Source organism: Misgurnus anguillicaudatus, chromosome 21 (genome assembly GCF_027580225.2).
Source record: "Misgurnus anguillicaudatus chromosome 21, ASM2758022v2, whole genome shotgun sequence".
Lineage (NCBI taxonomy): Eukaryota > Metazoa > Chordata > Actinopteri > Cypriniformes > Cobitidae > Misgurnus > Misgurnus anguillicaudatus.
This window is the reverse complement of record NC_073357.2, coordinates 37,686,288-37,703,218: the sequence shown is the minus strand read 5'-3', so window position 1 is coordinate 37,703,218 and position 16,931 is coordinate 37,686,288. Positions and strand designations below refer to the sequence as shown.

At 36.0% G+C, this 16,931-nt stretch overlaps 1 long non-coding RNA gene across 1 annotated transcript in view; it reads left to right on the top strand.

Annotated features, from left to right (window-relative positions):
- LOC129444965 (uncharacterized) overlaps nt 1–13,399 on the top strand; it is a 105,276-nt gene extending 91,877 nt beyond the window's left edge. The window contains exon 4 of the long non-coding RNA XR_012359977.1: nt 13,337–13,399. This is a non-coding gene — a long non-coding RNA (uncharacterized lncRNA). The remainder of the gene's footprint in view (nt 1–13,336) is intronic.
- The last annotated feature ends 3,532 nt before the right edge of the window (nt 13,400–16,931 follow it).

The following is a 16,931-nucleotide window of genomic DNA, read 5'->3' as shown; positions in this document are numbered from 1 at the left end:
CAGCAAACTGACAACATAAATGTTTTTTCCAGTATAAGTCTGTGGACATTTATTATGAAATATTAGCTTACAACCTAAAGGGTTTCTGCAAGTCTTAAATAGTCTTAATAAAGTCTAGTCGTGGGACTTGAAAGAACCAATGAGATTCATTGTATCAACATGCTGCCATATTTGAACTCTCTTTGTTGCTATGGAAACGCTATGTATAGAGGGTATGGACATGACGTCACCGTCGGCGAGAGGGACTGCGGTTACGGCCACTGAGTGGCAAAAGACAGAGCGGCAGCATATGAGTACAGCGTGACATCGGCAAAAACACGGTGAAAACGCGTCGAAATAGGAAAAGCTGTTATGCGATAGACTGTACTAACAGATTAACAATAATTCGGAGATATCGTTTTAATGCCAAAAAAACACCGAAAGTAGAAGTAAATTGATCGTTCATTCCAACGTCCACAGACCACTGGTGGGTTGATAAGTTGCTAACGTTAGGGTCACTATCAAGCAGAGGTTTTACTTTCTACTTAAAAGTATTTTTCAATTATTTGTATTTTATTCGTGTTTTTCTTTAAAAAACATACATTCCAAAGCATATTATCATAATTTTTATTCTATTACATCTCATAAATACACATGTCTGTTTTACATTCATTATTTAAGTACATTAACATACCTTTACTTAAAGGGGGGGTTCAATGGTATTTCAAGCATTCTGACTTATTAACACAGTTATAGAGTTGTTTCCTCATGCTAAAAGTAGGCAAAGTGTCAAAAAGCAGTTGGACGTGTTACAGAGTATTTCTTTGCCGAATGCACTTCGCCAGGGTTTGTAAAAGTTTCGGTAAGTTTTTTTCGATTACGGGTCCAGCTGACGTTTCAGGGGTTTCTATACGTATCACTTCTTTATATTAACCCCGCCCACCCATCAATCAGCGGGAAACGCTAGAACTTACAAACATTCACATCACGCGACAGCTTTGTTTAATTTCAAAACTCAACAATGGCACGAATGAAGAAGTGTGTTTTTGGATGTAAAAGAGATCCAGCCTTATGAAAACAATGGATATAGTTTATTATCCGGGGTAGCAGCGGAGTTTTGCGTGTGTGTTTGATGTGCTGGATTTTCCCAACCAGGTCACGAGTTGCATGCGGTAAGACTTTTGTCTTATGTTAGAAATATGCGTGTGCATATTATATAAATGACACGAACATGTAGTGAATCATAAGTTATAAGTGTTGTATAGTGTTGCATGACTCGTACTCGCTCCACCCGCGGTAGTAACTCCTCCTTCTTCATTTTTTCGAACGTTATCGGAAAGATTCTGTAAAGCTAATCTTTCTTTTATAAATCTGATTAAACTAAAGACTCTTCTGAGATATAAAGGATGTCATACTACGCTATAGGTACTCCAGAAATGCAGAAACAGCGTGTGTTACGTGAGCTTTAAGTAAAAGTACACAATTTTAATGTAATTAGGTACTAAATAAATTTTAATATGCAATATAAAAGAATAACCAGTATGATTCTATGCTTTAGAATGTAGTGGAAGTAAAATTTTCCCCAATACAAACACCCTAATAAAGCACAGATGGTTGGAAAATGTAACTAATGTAGCTAAGTATTGTCCACCTCTGCTATCAAGTCCAACTAAATTTAATTTAAGCTGATAATAGTCCATTTTACTGGCATTTTCGCAGCAGTCCCTATGAAAACCAGCCATTTTGTTGCACGTTTTGCCACTCAACTGGTCAAGCTCTTGCGTGGTCACGTGGAAAAGTGACGTCAATGCATACCCTCTATATATCACTAAATAAGATCAAAATTTTAATCGCTTCCTCTCACAATCATATTTTTTCACTCTAATTTTGATAACTTTAATGTTAACCCCCAAATAAAAAGATAATAGGATGCCGTCATATAAGGGTGAGTAAACTATAAGAGAATTTTCATTGTTGGGTGAACTTATAATTTAAATAAAAGGGTGATTTTAAGTAACAATAAATAGTAAAATGGTATAACCGCTGATTCCAAGAAAAAAAATATAATGCTGTTTATGTTATGCACAAAAGTTGTCAAAAGGTACCTTATCAAAAAGTATACTTTTGTACCTAAAATGTGCATATTGGACCTCAAAGGTACACATAGAGGATGATACTGGTTCCTCAAAGGTACATTTCTGTACCAAAATGGTACATATTAGGACTTTTTTTAAAGGTACCGTCCCAGTGACAACTTAATTTGTACCTTTTTATCTGAAAGTGTACAAACTAATGAAAGTCAATTGTTTATTGGCTATTATTGACAACAGAACTTACACTGCAAAAAATCCTTTGCTGCCTTACATTTTTCTTGTTGTTGTTGAATTAACTCTGATTTACAAGTCATGTCAACTTACTATTATTTATCTTGACTATAAATGAGTTGCTATAACTTATAAAATGTAGTTGAGATATGTCAACTTAATTTTATAAGTTGTAGAAATAACTTGTAAATCTGAGTTAATTCAATAAACAAAAATGTAAGGCAGCAAAGATTTTTTTACAGTGTAGTCTTATCACTTATTTATAATAACATTACATTTTTGTTGTTGATGTGAAGTATGTTTCAAGCGTGTGTATGTGTAAAATGTGTGGTCTGAGATCTTCATCATATGCGAGTGAAGGGTTCAGTGGAGAGATGATGGATTGTAGAAGAGAGGCTCTTGAGGTAACAGGACAAACAAGTCAGAGCAGAGTAACAGAAGAATGATCATTCTTCTCACTGTCATTTTCCCACTGAAGTGATGACATGGAAACAGATCACCATCATACACCCCACCATCTGCCAACTATCTACATCTATTTCTGTTATGCTCCTAACTGGTCTAACAGGTCTACCTGTTGAAGTTGAATTGATCTTCTGTAGACAGACAGGCAGACCCCCTCCACCACACACACATATACACACAATTTAATTTTTTTTTTTTTAATTATCTCATATATTGTCAGTTATAATATAAATGTCATTTTTCATTAAAAGGAGTTTGTATTTAGTAGAACTTCATATCTGCTTACATGTTAGTTTAAGGCTTAGGAAAGGTAAATATCTTTGGCTTTCTGTCTTCCTTGAGAACATATAAATACTATTAAACATTTGATTTATCTATCATTTAATTTTAAAAAATGATTAAAGCTTGAACAGAACTTTATTTATTTTTTATAGTAAATTCAGTGAAATTGAATTTATGTTACTACCAGCTCTTTAAATCATAATAATAAGTAAGGCTCACTCTAAATTTGGCTGGGTTATTTTTAACCAAATGCTTGGTAAATATTGGACAGAACACATGTAGGGTTATAAATAAACCTATGCTGGGTTGTTTTTTGCCCAACCATGAGTTGAAACAACCGAGCATTGCATTAAAACATATGTGCTCTGTCAAATATTTACCAAGCATTGGGTTAAAAATAACCCAGCCAAATTTAGAGTGCTTCTGAAAGCAAGCCAAGTGCCTTTTATCAGTATACCCTCCACCTACTCATTCAGGCCTAATTCTAGTACCTAACAGGAAAATGCATTGGTTTTAATAATGTCATATAACACAATTGGCTAAAGTATTCAATGTTTTGGACTTGATTTAGTTTTTGTAAGCCCCAAATAAAGATATGTAGCTGACATTCGCAAACTCTCACACCAAAGTCACTCAATAAGTCTTCTGAAAGAGGTCCAGAGAGAAAAGATTGAACTTTTTGCACAATGCATCATCGACAGCTGTGAAATCTCTTAATGGCTTGTGTTAATTTAACTGCTACCAGCACATTCCCCCCCGAGGTGCAGAGGAACAGGAGAGTCCCTGACTGATTTGTTGCTTTTCTGCATTCTGACGCTCAGATAATAATTCTGTCCAAAAAACATAACTCAAACTATAAGTGGGGTGAGGGCTGAAAGGGGGAAGAGTGAAAAATATGTACACAGAGAGAAACGGAAGTGGAGGAGTATGTTTGCCAAAGGGAGTTTTCTTTCAACGCTGTTTCTTAACATTTTGAGTCAATGCTGAACCTTTTCCAGCCTACCCCCCAACTTTTCCATAATTTTTTTTTAATTCTCTCTCGTTGTCTTCTTGAAAGCTTTAAAATAAATGAATGTAGGATTGGATCATCGGGAAAAAAGTGTACAAATTTTTATAAGTGCAATTTGAAACCGTGACCAATTTGCAGCAATTTATGCATATTCAGACTTTCTTTTCAAGAAAAAGTGAGGAACGTTTCAATTGCATTTCCGCTCAAGCACTGTGTAAGCACTGTACAATTACAAACTGTTCCCAGACTGGATTTCTCAGCACGGTTACCTCAGTTGTTTCCCGATAGTGACTTTTGCTACAATTTGGATGAGATATAGTACATAAAAATTAAACCAAAATACTTAAAGGAAACTGAAATGCTTTCAGCTGTTAGGTCTGTGGAAGTGACATTTACCCTTATTGATTTTGGGCAAGCACCCTAATTTTGATCTCTACTGTATAGGAAAAAAACGTAGCCGTGCCAACTGGCCCAAATTGTTAGAGAATGCCATGATTTTGCAACGAAACTTTTCAGCCCGATGGTAGAAGAGCACTTTTAAGTTTTCCTCGCAACACTTTCTGTGCCATCATGTAATGCACAATTTCCCTGCAGTTTCATAATCTCAATGATTGTGCTGAATTGGCTAAAAGAAGTCATCTAAGGATTTCAATCAGAATTGATTATTTTGTATTGAGACTGCAGTAACCCTATATCACTTTAAGCTACTTTCTTAATATGGAAAATCATCTCTGTTTTTAACATGTTTATTAACACATGCCAAAGTTATAATGTTTTCAAGAGATTTATTGCCATGGTCTGCCTGCCAATAACGTCAAATGTGAAATCACATATCAGTTTGCAAAAATCAGTGCTGATCAAGGATGATGTAAATGAAATATCAAATATTTTAACTTGAAATAAGCTGGATCACATCTCTCAAGGTTCAACATGTTACTACAAGCTGCCTTTAGAAGAAAGGGGAACACAGTGCAACAATGCAAAAGATTCAGAAAAGTGCAAAGTTAGCATATTCGACTTAAGGGATTCACTTTTCAGCTAGTGTACCAATATGTTTATTTGAATTTTTTTTTGTTTGCAATGAAATAAGTGTTTCGTTTCAAGAAGCTGTTGGCTACTTGCAACACAATATCAATTATTGTTGTATTGAGAAACCGAAGGGTTTGGCACCTGTGAATCCCTTATGATTTGATGGCATTGCCAAACTGAATCTAAGATTTATAGATTTCTGACCATTTCAAAGACCTATGTCTGAATTTTATGATGGTTTCTCAAAAGATGAGCTTTAACAATGCGATATACCTTACTTTGCACGACAGTATTGTTGAAAGAAAAGTCAAATACTGTGCAAAAAAGCACTTTCTTCATAGTGCTCATATACATACTTGCATTATTGCATTTGTTTTGGCAGGGAAAAGGCAGAAACAGCACAATGTTTGACAAATGTACATTCATGTGCTTTATGTGCATTAACTGTATCTCTAAATGTGTTTAAATGTACTGTGCATTATATATACACACTTGACCAGAATAAACATGTGTGTGTCTAAACATGTGTGTCTTTCAATAATTGTTCAATATTGCTTAAAAAGCATCACAGGGTAAGACCTCAAGAAACTGCTTGAGTACATTTTTGCAAATTCTAATGGGTTACATTTGTTGTTCGGTTTCTGAAACGTGAAAAATATAAATAAAAAATGAGTAATTGACCCTCAACTTTTGATCAGTAGTGTATACAGTAGTGTAATACAGTTTGAAGTTAGTTGCTTTTCTCAGCACCTGACCTGCTGCAAAGAGCCATGAAAACAACAAGATTTTTGGTGCATGGGCACCGTGTCTGGTATACGCTCTGCCTGTGAAATGAACTATACTTGCGACTGCCACATCCTGCCTGAAAGGAATTTAAATTATGAATTTATCATTTAACAAGCTATATAAATCATCATGCCTGCCGGATTGGAGACCTTCATGGGTTGTGTTCGGGTTGTATGTTTGACACCCCTGGCCTACAGTATATACTAAAAAATGAAAACAAGCAAAAAGTTAAAAAAAATGCGTTATGAAACATAATGTCCAGTGAACTTCAAAACAAGACATTTTAAGTCCTTAATTTACAGTGTTTTTTATAGTTGTTAGCGGAATTATTTTCTGATTCATTTATGTGTATACAACATTCAACTTTAACACTGTCATTTTTGAAAGAAACAATTAAACAGCTTTCTGTTTAGCATAGAGATTATCTACCATTAACATCAAGAATACATACTAAGTATTAAGTAATGTAAGTTTTGAGAATTATGCTTATCAGTTGTACTTTCTCTGAAAAAGAAAATGACACAATTTTTCTGTTTTGCAGAAATGCTTCTGTTGTGATCATTGATGTATCTTAAACATGAAGTCCATTTCAGGAAATGTTTTATCTAATCTGAATGAGTTTGTGCTAACTGAATCCATCTATTCATCCATCTGTCATGAGTTTCAATGAAACTCAGCACATTTATTTTTCTGAGCAGGAATGATTTCTCATCATTTCTTAGTTTAGTAAAAGTTACAATGTTCTGACATCATTGCTTTTATAACACCAAAAGTGCGTCATATCGAGTGACACATCCAGCTGATTTTTTATTGTGTGTAATTTTATAAACATATTGTCTCATAATCTGGACAGGGTGTATGACTGTAAGCAGTAGGACATATAAGTGCTCTGTTTTCAGTGTTTGAAGGATGATTGTGTGTTCAGATGCCTGGTGCGAGTATGCATGGTAAAGTTTATGCGTTGGGCAATATGCGTATTTTCTTTGCCGAACGCTGCGAGTGTTTGTAGCCTTGCAGGGAATGATTAAGTGGTGTAATCATTGGCTGACATTAGAAGATGTCAATGAAATGCTCTGATTGAGGTTGACATCAATTACATGTAGCTGGAGTGGATAACTGCTCGTGTTATGTGCATAGGTTTGACTATACTGGTGAGGGCCAGATTTGAAAATGTCCTCACTGATATAGTAAAACATGCTGAAGAGGTCCTTGCTATTTAAAATGCTTATAAACTGGCTACATTATGACTTCTTTTAAGACATCAACAAGTTTGTTTGGTGGTTAGAAGTAGGTTAACCATGTAGGTTAACATGAACTATAATAAAAAATACTACTAACATTCTAGCAGTTATTTATCTTAGTTAGTTTTACTATTTAAGATCAAATGTTTACATAATTTACTAAACGACGAACAAACATGAGCAAAACGATTGTCATTTTTGACAATAAAATTAACAAATATACACCCCCAAAGCACAACTTCTCGTCTAGATCCGGTCGTGATGCGCCAGCGTGACCCCACGCAATACGTCATGACGTCAAGAGGTCACAGAAGACGAACGCGAAACTCCGCCCCAGTGTTTACAAGTGTGTTGAAAGAGGACCGTTCCTACGTTGTTGTATGTCAACTGATACTAATTAATGTCTTTGTGTCAGTTTATTGTTTACAATGGTCCGCAAATGTGCGTTTTATATATGTAACACGTGACCTCCCTACGTCACTACGCATTTACGTTAGGTCGCGCTGGACCGGATCTGGACGAGAAGTTGTGCTTTAAAGGTGTATATTTGTTGTTTTTCTTGTCAAAAATGACAGTCGTTTCGCTAGATAAGACATTTATGCCTCGTTTGGGATTGTTTATAGTCCTTTGAAACTCTGTTAAAAAAAACTGTCGCGTGTTGAGTCAAGTGTTAATTGATGGTGTCTATTAAAGTCCATTAAAATGAGAAAAATCCTGCAATGTTTTCCTCAAAAAACATAATTTCTTCTCGACTGAACAAAGAAAGACAACAACATTTTGGATGACATGGTGGTGAGTAAATTATCTGGATTTTTCTTTTAAGAAAATGGAATATTCCTTTAACTAACATTAAAGGGGAGGTTCAATGGTATTTCAAGCATTCTGACTTATTAACACAGTTATAGAGTTGTTTCCTCATGCTAAACGTAGGCAAAGTGTCAAAAAAGCAGTTGGGCATGTTACAGAGTATTTCTGTGCCGAATGCACTTTACCAGGGTTCGTACAAGTTTCTGAAAGTTTTTTTCGATTACGAGTCCAGCTGACGTTTCAGGGGTTTCTATACGTATTACTTCTTTATATGGGCACTTCCCCGGAAAACCCCCCCACCCGTCAATCAGCGGGAGGCGCTAGAACTTGCAAACATCACATCACGCTGCAGCTTTGTTTAATTTTAAAACTCAACAAAGGCACGAAAGAAGAAGTGTGTTTTTGGATGTAAGGAGAAGAAAGCCAGCCTTATGAAAACAATGGATATAGTCCCAGGGTAGCAGCGGAGTTTTGCGTGTGTGTTTGATGCGCTGGATTGGCATTGAAAAGGCCCAACCGGGTCACGAGTTGCATGCAGTAAGTAAGACTTCTGTCTTATGTTGGAAATAGGCGTGTGCATATTATATAAATGACACGAACATGTAGTGAATCATAAGTTGTATAGTGTTGCATGACTCGTACTCGCTCCTCCCGCGGTAGTAACTCCTCCTTCTTAATTTTTACGTAAGTTATCGGAAAGAATCGGTAAAGCTAATCTTTCTTTTATAAATCTGATTAAACTAAAGACTTTTTGGAGATATAAAGGATGTAATACTATAGGTACTCCAGATTAACATCAGAAATGCAGAAACAGCGTGTGTTGTGTGAGCTTTAAGAAAAAATAATAAATGCATAATAAATGCAATAATATTTTCAATTGTATTGTAAAATGTGACCACATATTTAAATGAAAACAAGATTTGTCTGGTTTAAATTGTTAATATTACAGTAACATTTGAGTGAATATTTCTACAAAATTTAAATATTGATTGCTTGTTTATATTGTCATATTTATAGTAAATTATATTACACTTTAACCGTGCACTGTAAACAATTTCTCTAGAAATTTCAGTATTATTGGGTATTATTGGCAACTAGCTGCCAGTAACTTACTGTAGATTTTACATTTATGTTATTTACTGGCAACGGTTTGTTCAAAGTTAGATGAACATGAAATATTTTCAGTCTTTATCCTCTACAGAAAGTTACTGGCAACCAGCTGCATAATTACAGCATAATTTTTTACAGTGTGTTTAAACATCACACAGATAAATATAAATTTGGACTAAAGAAAACTAAATAAATAATAAAGTTATTTCTAAAGACATGATATTCATGATATTCAAGTAGGGCACTCCAGGTAAAACCCTCCCATTGAGAAGATTAATTTACTGTCAAATCACAGCTCAAGTACAGTCATGTTGTGGAATAAAGGAGCTGCACATCTAGAGTCCCCAAGTTCCCACGTTAGAACATGCAGTGTCACAGTGAAAATGTGTAAAAGCAAACACGCACAGACATCACAGTGCGTGGGTATGACCAAACACCATGTGGGTGATATAAGGTCATCTGATACCAAAATATCCTCTGACACATATACTTATCTGGTCATCCCCCCACCTCCTCTTTTTACATTGTTTGTGTGAAATTAAATAAATTATTTGAAAATAATGCACACCCAAGGTATTAATAGTAACATGTTTCTTGGTAGTAAGCCAAGACGCGTTAAAACAAGTTCAAAGTCAAAAGATGAACAGGTTTAATCATTGGAAATAAAATCTCATAAATGTAATTAATTATGCATATTTATACTGTATTAGTTCATAGGTATTAAACTGTGCATGTTAAAGGAACATTCCACTTTTTTTTTGAAAATATGCTCATTTTCCAACTCCCCTAGAGTTGTGTATTGATATTACTCACTGCTTGAAAATAGTCCCCTGCCATTGAAAGTAACCAAGGGGACTATTTTCAGGCAGTGCGTAATATCACTACACCTGCTGCAGCCATGTTACATCAGTAGAGTTGGGGTACTCGAACTTGTACTCGCACTCGAGTCCAATTTTGAATGAACTCGGACTTGTCACGCACTCGGGTGAATTTGTACTCGGACTTGACACGGACTTGGCCGCGTCATGTGTAACAATAAACATGAGATGAGAAATTAATTAATGTCTCAGTGTCTCGTACACACTGCAAACTTTCTGGAGTGTCAACCGCATTTAAATGCGGGAGTGAATCCCCTGAATGTTCATTTCATGTCTGTACGGAACAAGACAAACTCCCGACAATGTGATGATTGACACAGAAATAACCATAGCAACGTTCTGCCGTCTCGCGTGCTTATCACTCACACCTTTCACCAAAATAATCTAACAGCATTGTGTTTTGCAATAAACCTCCGTCTTGGCATTGTGTATTGTACACTTCTTTTGTGAAGCTGCTTCACAGTGCGCGGTCTTGCAGTGTTGCCAGGTCCTCTGCTTTTTTGTAAGTAAATACCGTTTTGGCGCTTAACCATTTATGGCTTTTGGCTCATGAAGCAATCAAGTTTTTGGTGTTAATAAAATGTGAAGTTGCCGGTCCGAATATTTTGATCTTTGAAGTAAAGCATTTAGATTTATTTCGGTATATTATTGGATTTTTCTTGTTCACTGTTTTTTTGTGCAAGATCAGGCAACACTAGTCAGCAATTTTTTTTCAGAAGAGAGATCTGTTTATGATGCACGTTTTAACACTTGATTAACTACTAGATAGTCCTCTATATCCCTTTCTTTTCTTTGAAATAATTTTTGATAAGAAACTAGTTGACATAAAATAAAAATGTTCAATGGCAATGACAAGATACAATAGAGGTATTTTTATTACATTTTTATATTGTCATTAGTTTAATGGATTGAAAGGTTTAAGTATTAATAGAAAGTACCAATTTACAATACAAATTTTGTATCTTTTTTCAATTTAATTACTTTCTGGACTCGGGCGGACTCGACTTGGACTCGACCTTTAAGAACTCAGACTTGACCCTTTTGGACTCGGACTTGGACTCGGACTTGATGTTTAAGGACTTGGTCTTGACTCGTACTCGACAAAGGTGGACTCGGACCCAACTCTATCCATAGGGTGGCCATTCGTACCAGTTCTGCCGGACACGTCCCGAACATGTTTTCGGGTTCGTTCTCTGGAAGTCGCGTTGGTCGACCGCATACGTCATCAAGGTTTAATATTTTGGGTTTAATTTCAAAAAAGCAACCGTTACATTTCAAGGTAAGAATGAAACTACAATGATTGTATGTCTTAAAATAAATAAATCTTAATTTTCTAATGTATTTTAACTGAAATGTGAGAACCTCGATGACGTATATGCGGTCGAGCAACGCGACTTCTGGAGAACGAACCCGAAAACATGTTCGGGACGTGTCCGGCGGAACGGGCACGAATGGCCACCCTATCTATACATCAGCAAAGTCCTTGAATATTACGCCAGAATGAGAGTATAGTTCCTAGCCATATCTGCCTAGAAAATCACAACTTTTAATTTGCTGTCGGTCTTAGTACATGATGTAACTACAGAAGAGTCAAGTTTCAAATATATAGGAAAAATATCGAAACTCTTTGGTTATTTTTTAGCGTGATGCTAATGGTCTAATCAGATTCATTGGATTGTGCTAAACTATGCTAAAAGTGCTTGCACCAGACGCGGAGATCACCTGAATGGATTTCAAAACGGTAAGATTTAAATGTTTAACTCTAGGGGAGCTGGAAAACGAGCATATTTTCAAGAAAAAGTGGAATGTCCCTTTAAGGTAAATTGCACGTAGTACCCGGGTGAGGCTGTGTTTCAGGCGATTGTTATCTCGGAAAAAAATACCTTGAAATGTTGCGACGGGCCAAATATAACCAAGCATTTTAGAGTGCCATGTAATATAATAAATAATAAAGTGAATGAGGTATGCCTCCCCAGTAAAACATGGAGTCCCCCTCATTCTGTATTCACTGTTGCTGACCATAGACTGTAAAAAAATATGGACGTAGTGTCCGCGATGTCATCCATAGATTTGTGAAGAGCATTAAAATTAAGCTTAAAATAGGCGGTGCCTGCCGTCGCCATCTTGGCTGCGTGTCACCGTGCATTACTCACTGATAACCGAAAATGGGTAAAGAGGCGGGGCATGGGTGAAGCTGAGGTGGCTGGTTGCTAAAAAAACATGCCTGCCTAGCTCGATTCTAGTGACAGCAGTGGCAGTTCACCTGTCACTCAAGTGGCCACGCCCTTAATTATTGCAGACGTTTAAGGCTTAATATAATTTAAACAGATGACTTACAAAAAAATTCACCCCCTTACAGTTTTCATGAAATTAGCTTTATAGACCAAAAACACTTTATACTAGAGCCCGAACGATAAAGGATTTTGAAGGCCGATACCGATACAAATGTTTGTTGGTTTTAAAATCCGATATTCCGATATATCGGCCGATTTTTTTTTTACAGAAACGTGCAACAAAACATTAACAGATTTCCCTTACATTAGTTATTTGTAGTTATGTATGAGTTTTAACTAAAATAATATGATAATGCATTTTCTTTTATTATGTCATGACCAACTCACCATAAACTCACTTAACTGTGGTTCTCTCTGCCCAACTCTGGCTGGATCAGCAGGTTGCAGGATGTGTGACACGTTATACTCGAGTGTTGCCAACAGGGAGGTTGTAGAGTGCCTTCTGGTGGACAAACTGTACAACGGCAACACTCATGACTTGGTTGAAGGCTGTTTCGTCTGTTTTTTTTTTTTAAATCTTCATTTATCGTCCATTATGAATGTCGATACCGATAGTTTGGAAAATGTCTAATATCGGCCTGCCAATATATCGGTCGGGCTCTACATGCAGGCTATAGATTCGCTTTTGGAGTCTGCCTCTAGCGGCCAGTCGATGAATTGCAGTTTAAGTCACTTCCGTATTGGCTTCTTCAGAGAGATCGGAACGTTGCTCCTTGATGCTGACCCTGCATTGTTTCCATTTCATTATTTGAAAAAAAAAGAAAGATGCGTAGAAATGGGTTTCAAGTCAAGTTAACAGTTGCTAGGAGTTGTTAACGTGTTAAAAAATGGTGCTGTTTTAGGCAACAAGAAACAATAAAACTAGCTTGGATTTGGTGACTTACACCCAACTCTCAAAATCCATATAATAAAGAAATTTACTTCCATGCCTTCAAAATACTCCAGTATCATAACATCTTCTGACAGTAAGAGATAAAGACCAAATGCACAGAACTAAAAGAGCTGTGTTTCAATTAAACCTGCGTTAGTTTGTGCCCTACTCACCCCTAATAATCATATCAAAAAATTCACCCACTTTCTCTTGTTTCCCACATTCACCTGTTTCACCCTAAATCTTCATTCTTACTTTCAGGGTTTTTTCACATCTGTTCTCCCAGATGTTAGTAAAATCATGTGGCTAAACTGGAAACACACAATGATGTTACACTAAAGGTAAGTATTTTCCCTCTGTTTCATATTACTTTAGCCTTTAGGGTCAAGGCTTGATTTTCTCATTTACATCATGTTTATTTGATGACTTCATTATATAAACATCATACAGAGGAATTAGCGGTTACTAATTCCTAAAAACAATAGAAGACAAACATAAACTGAGAGATCACTGATCATGAGTCTAGAAAATAATTTAACTTTGGGGGGCATGACATACTAATGTGATCGGAACAGAATGTGTCATAGTGTCATGAGGCTGTCATTGTGTGCGTGTGTGTGTGTGTGTGTGTGTGTGTGTGTGTGTGTGTTTGTTTTAGAATAGGACTGTTGCTTGTTCTGCAAAGGGATAAAACTTATTATTACTAATGACATGCAGAACAAACAAACTAATTCACCATTCGTCATTTTCCTAACCACTGACTTATGCATCTATTCTTTCTTTTTCTCACTGATGGATGTAGCTGGCTATGATATCAATAATCTTCTTCTTCGTGTTTTTGGAGCTAATTTGCCATTAAAAGATCATAAAGAAATATGTAAACATACTATGAGGTGCTCAAGGAAAGAAACAAAACTTACATATGCATTCTATATTTAAACAGATAAGTAGAGAAGGAAAAAGAGTGAGTAATGATCAAAGAGCATTAGGAACAGGGTCATGATCATTCATATGGTTGGCCTGTGAGAGGAAATGTGAGTGCGCTTTCGGTGATGAGGTCAACACTCGTGGACTGCTCAGACTGAATGAGTAACACATGCACAAACATGGGTGCCTATAAAGACACAAAATGTGTATGCAGAGTAAATTTATTTAGACTTCCATGTTAGGACGTGTTTTTGCTTTTTGATACCCTTAAAGCTCCCGTTCTTTCTGTGTTTGATTGTGTTTACTGTGTGCAATATAACGTGTTCATATTTCAGGTGTAAAAAAACGTGGTATTTTTCACATAATTTACTTATCTGTATACCACTGTTTTCACGGTCCTTAAAACATGCTGATGTCTTCCTTGTTCAATGAAGTCCCTCCTTCAGAAATACGTATCGAGTTCTGATTGTGTAGCTTGTTTAGTGTGTTGTGATTCGATAGCGGCTTAGCTTGCCGTTAGCTTAGATGGTGACTGATGTATTCCTGTGGGCGGAGTTTAGTCAAAAAACTATTCTACTGACGTCATTAAAGCGGCCGTTTGCTGTAGGCTTTAAAAGGAAAATTCTGTTAAAGAAAATATATCGCCTGGCAGTGAAATTTGAGCTTTATCATTTAACAGGTATTATTTATGCTATTATAGCAACATTACACACTAAATAGAGTTTTAAAAATGGGATCAGAAAGAACGTGACCTTTAATTCTGCACAAGAGGTACTTTGCGGTTTGCACTTGCTCTTGAAAGGTTTGCATGTTTGTAATACAGTGACAAAGTCTGACCACTGTAATGATGAGCTTTCTATATGGTTGCATTTAAAAAAAAAAGTGAACAGCCAAAGTGTTTCCACTGCACACTCTGTTTCATTGTCCTTTGACTCAAATATGATTCAAACTGAGAATTAACCAAAGTTATAGAAAAGCATGTTAATAATCTGCCTTAATGACATCTGCATTATTAAACAGTGTTGGGGAAAGTTACTTTTAAAAGTAATGTATTACAATATTAAGTTACTCCCAAAAAAAGTAACTAATTGCGTTACTTAGTTACTTTTCATGGAAAGTAATGCTTATGTTACCTTTTTAGTTACTTTTGCGTTACTTTTTTTTCGCTGAGGCTTGATTTCTTTCAGGCTTTGCAGGTGAAAAGTTCTGCATTCAGAAATTTCATCACAAAAATGTTGAGCTCTGGCCTGCCATCTCAGTTTTTGACTCAAACTGTTTCCACACAGACATGTACGCATAGAGTGCATAATGTGACTACGTTTAATTTAATTCAGTGCATTATTAAATGTGTGCATTTAAAAAGTAATGCGTTACTTAACTCTTTACTTCAGAAAAGTAATATTATTACGTTATACACGTTACTTGTAATGCATTACCCCCAACACTGTTATTAAACACACACAAATCACATAGCCACACACAGATGTGCACACACACACACTTTATATATCCAGGGATGTATATAATGCCAAGTTTACCATCATAACAGCCTGTCAGAACACATTCTCTCATTCTCGTGTGATTTGTCCTCAAGGAAAGCTTGTGAATCTTATTCCCTGACAGCAGATTTTGATCAGTGCAAACAATTGGATTTGGATTGAACTGGATTTTCCATCTATTTGCGAAAAGGGGAGGGGAAGGACAAAGTTCTTTGACTGAGGAACGCTTACAGTATGTGCTGAGCCAGTTTGGTGCAAGGCATTCCGGTGTCTGAACATGGCACAAAGCAGGTGTTGTACAGGTGCTAAGAGTCTTATGGACTTGGAGTTACTTTGATAAAGATTGGGAGGACATTCCAGCCCACTACAATGGAGTGACGTAACAAGCTGTAGTGCACTGGATTGAATAATGCATTTGTTTGGGATTTTAACATTGAAACCGAAAGCCATAGAGGTGTTGATATGAGTAGAAACATTGAAAATATCTTTTCAGTGCCATTGTTTCTTTCAAAATGCACAGTGGTAATGTTTCCAGCATTTAGAAACTTTCTACTTGCTTTTTAAAAAAAATATCCTAATTTACCTGAAGCATAGTCCCCGGCTTAAGCTAAGTCTTGTCTGTGAAACCGAGTGTGTGAATTTCCTTTGCTTTTGATAACAAAGTGACAGTTTACTCACTTTCAAAATCACCTTACACAGGCTGAGTGACAACATGCCGACGTTTCAAAACACAGGGACAGTTGTATATGTCTTAGGATTGAATGTTGTAACTCATTTCTGCTCGCTTTTGTGGTTAACCAATATATTAGCTTAAATATACTGCAAGTGTAAATCAGCAGTATTTTAACTGTATGAAAGTACAAATTAAAGTGTCATGTCATCCAGATCAGGCCAGATCAAATTTTTTCTGTTTCTAAAGTTTAAAGAAAAGAATTAAAATAAACACAAATTATGTAAAGAATAACCGATGAAGGGCCGTTGAATTATTTGAAAATAATGCACACTCACGGCATTACCACCTTGGGTGTGCATTATTTTCTAATAATTCAACGGCCCTTCATCAAGTGTTTTTTAATCATTCAGACCAGAGTCAATTATTTCACTTATACCACTACAGAAAAATAATATTAAATAACATTTATCGAAACATAATGCATACCCACATTTCTCAAACAATAAGAATAAAGCATTTAACAGCCCCATGGTTTAAAGATTAATAAGAAATTGCATTATATGAGGCCTTTAGATCATCATATTTGAATGTTTTTTTATTATTGTAGCCTTTTGTCAGTCAAAACTGTTTGTATGAATGCGGCATAAACTTTATACCTCGATTAAATGTAAAATTGTTTGTTTAATTAATATTGAAAACAGCACTAATAAACTTTGTCTTGACAGCATAATATGAGAACATGGCATTTCCGTCTGAC